Here is a 3,367-nt window from a genome sequence, read left to right as displayed (position 1 = left end):
CTGGGCACAGTTGGAATTGAAGTCACTAGGAACCAGGGTATTTCTGTATGCTGTGTTTGGGGGAAAAACAAGCTTCCTCTAATTTGTTAAGGAAGTAAAGATAGCGCTGTTACTTTAGTTTTAGCTGCAGCGCTGAGCAGTTCAGGTCTGGAGATCAATAGCCCTCCTTCTGGACTTTCTATCTGGGTTTGTGGGACAGTGTGAGCCACTGACACACAGCCCCAGGGCCAGAACACGCCCGTGTGCCAGACTGAGCCATGCTGTTTGATTCTGATGGTTGTTGACACCCCCCCTCCCCTCCATCTTACTCCCCCAAGGGGGGCGGGGGGTCTGACTGAGAGTCCAAAAGACCATCAGACCTCAGGGTCATTACATAATAAGCGCTTTGTTAAGCAAACCCCCCAAAACAATGTTCATCACGTTTACACGCTCGACAGCACCCCATCTCATACCCCCCTGGGTCCTGGTGCCCCGCTGACGGAGTTCCAACCCCCCCCCCCCCCCTGCCAGCACGGAACCGGTGGGGGGGGGGGGGGGGGCACTGCCATCCAACGTATCATTGTGAACCAGTTCACAGTTGCTGCATGTGCACTGGTATGTTACAATCAATTCCGGTCACTTATCACTTACCGGCCATTTATCTGGATATCTGTACTCACACCCCCCATTTCAGTTCCCGCCCAGAAGTCTTGGAATGAGGATTCCTTCCCCCTCTCTTTCTTGCCCCTTTCATATCACCTCTTTTTTGTCATTTTTTTTCTCCAATTCCCTTTCAGTTCGAAGGCCCCCTTTCTGTGAGTGTAGATGTTTGCCACCCCCAGCACACACACACACACACACACATACTTTTGTTCTCCGAAGCTTTGTTGCCGTATCCTTTCAGCATCATTCACACTCAGTCTCCACAGAGAGTCCAGCCCTGAACTAAGGCACGCTGCTACTCATTCAGCCCTGTCACAGTCTCCCTTTCAGTCCTTCAGTTGATACAATTGCATTTAATGCTGTCTACACTGTATCTGGGCCCGCTAAGAGCTAAATTGACACACTGTGCAAGTCCTTCCAAGACATCTCCCTCTCTTCCCCCTCTACTGATTTAATCCTGCTGCCTTTTTCTCTGGCTCCATCTCAAATGTAATAACTGAACACTGTTACCGCAGTCTTGGTAGCACTTGGAGTGCTAATGCGTTCTCAAAGAGCTGAGAGTGAGAGAGACCAGTGAGAGAGACCAGTGAGAGAGACCAGTGAGAGAGAGACCAGTGAGAGAGAGACCAGTGAGAGAGACCATTGAGAGAGAGACCAGTGAGAGAGAGAGACCAGTGAGAGAGACCATTGAGAGAGAGACCAGTGAGAGAGAGACCAGTGAGAGAGAGACCAGTGAGAGAGAGACCAGTGAGAGAGACCAGTGAGAGAGACCAGTCAGATCAACGTGAGCTCAATAGAGCTTTGATGAAGTTTTTCCAGAAGTGCGCTTTTGAGAGAATGAGATAGAGCCATTCTAGAGCATATATGTCTGAGTAATGTGAAAGTCTGACTGAGTATGATGTACATTTGACATGGTGTTTGGCCCTGGCTGCCTGTTGACACAGAGGACCCTGTGGCACTCCTTTGAAGGGGCAGTGCTAAGGGCTAGGTGGTGACCCTAGCCGGTCCAGATTCCACTGTGAGTCATAAATTCCCCCTCTCTGTTTGAAAGGGGGTTCTCTCTCTGTGCATGGACAACTGGCATGGAGTAGGGGAAACAGTTGACCAGCACACACCCTGGCATGCATACACACACACACACACCGATGTTACCAATGCTAGCCAACGCAAAGCAACGTTCATAATACTGTCACAAACAGACAAATGCCACAATATCTCTGCTTCCCCACCCTTCCACCCATCCGCTAATCATTCTTCTGGTCCCCTCTCTGGACACCTACATCAGCCCTATCCTTCCTTTTTCCTCTTACTGTCTTCATTTAGCCACCCTTCCTCTACTGCCCTGCCCTGCCCTGCCCCCTCTCCTACTCTCCCTGGCCTCATGCTCCTCACTACATATCCCTGTAATCCCTTCTCCCTCTCTGCAGCTGCCTCTCTCATTCTTGTCCAGGCCTGTTTATCCAGACACAGTGGTAGGACATTGAGGAACTCAATGTCAGATCTAGTCCACCGCTACAGCCAGACAGATTAGAGCTATAACTAGGATCACAGGCTAGAATCGAGGACGGACGACATTTGAGTGGGCTGGCGGGCTATGATTCTGGAGAGAATGACTCATTGGAGTCACACACACACACACCAACACACACACACCCACACACATGCTGGGCTGGCCATCAGTCATGGACTCCAGCAGTGTCACCAGCCTGTACCACTCTGGGCATGCTATATGACCACACCCATTAAGAAAAGACATGCACACTATTCAAGATGCATACAGACATCTACAGCACACGGCCATTCAAACATGCATACACCCGAGTTCAGTGGTGCAGTTGTAGGGTGTCCTGTCCTGGTACACAAAGGCCTTTAACACTGGCTGCTGATTAGAACACCTTTTCGGAGAGTTGCACATAAGAACACTAAGAAGGGGCTGTCCCTCCAGTGTGCTTCTGGGAGCTTTGGGAGACCAAGGTGTCACAATCTGTCCCTAACTGACCAGTCAGTGGCATCAAACTGAACACTTTCCACTCTCCTCCCTGGCAGACAATAATGGGTGAATCACTCCCGGCTTCGTCAACAGTTACCATAAGCACTTGTCCCACATTTCTAAGAAGGCTTTCCTCATATACCCCCCCCCCCCGTACCATCACGCCTTTTCCCACTCAGTCCAATCTTAGAGACAGAGGGGGAAAATAAACAGCATCTTGGTCACAATCCTCAGTGAGGTTCCTTCCTGCTGAGCTACACTTCACAGCCTGCAACCCCTTCACCTTCACAGGTCTGCTTCCTGTCTTTGACATCACTTCCTGTGGCAGGAGACAATGAGAAGTCCATTCCCCCTGACCCTACCACACGCGAATACACGAGTAGCATGTGATAAAAATACACAAGCAGACTGCAATCTGAGGAGAGAGGATCTGAGAGTGACTCACCTCAATTTGTGCGGGTGATGTCGCCGGCCGGTCTCCTGCCTTTATAGATAGAGGGGCACGGAGTCCATGTATCTAACTGATTACACCTGGGCAGAGAGATTATAACCTGCATTCCAGTTGGAGAGCCGCTTTCTACATGTTCAACACCTCTACATTCCTTTGCCTGGGATAGACCACATCCTATTTACTGGACTTTTGTTAACAACATTTGTACAATACATGTATTTGTTATTCCTTTATAAATGTGCAGACTCCCAAAGAGACAGTCATAGCAGTGCTCCTTGTTTATG

The sequence above is a fragment of the Osmerus mordax genome, chromosome 3 (assembly GCF_038355195.1).
Source record: "Osmerus mordax isolate fOsmMor3 chromosome 3, fOsmMor3.pri, whole genome shotgun sequence".
NCBI classification, from domain to species: Eukaryota; Metazoa; Chordata; class Actinopteri; order Osmeriformes; family Osmeridae; genus Osmerus; species Osmerus mordax.
Note: the sequence above shows the minus strand (reverse complement) of the source record.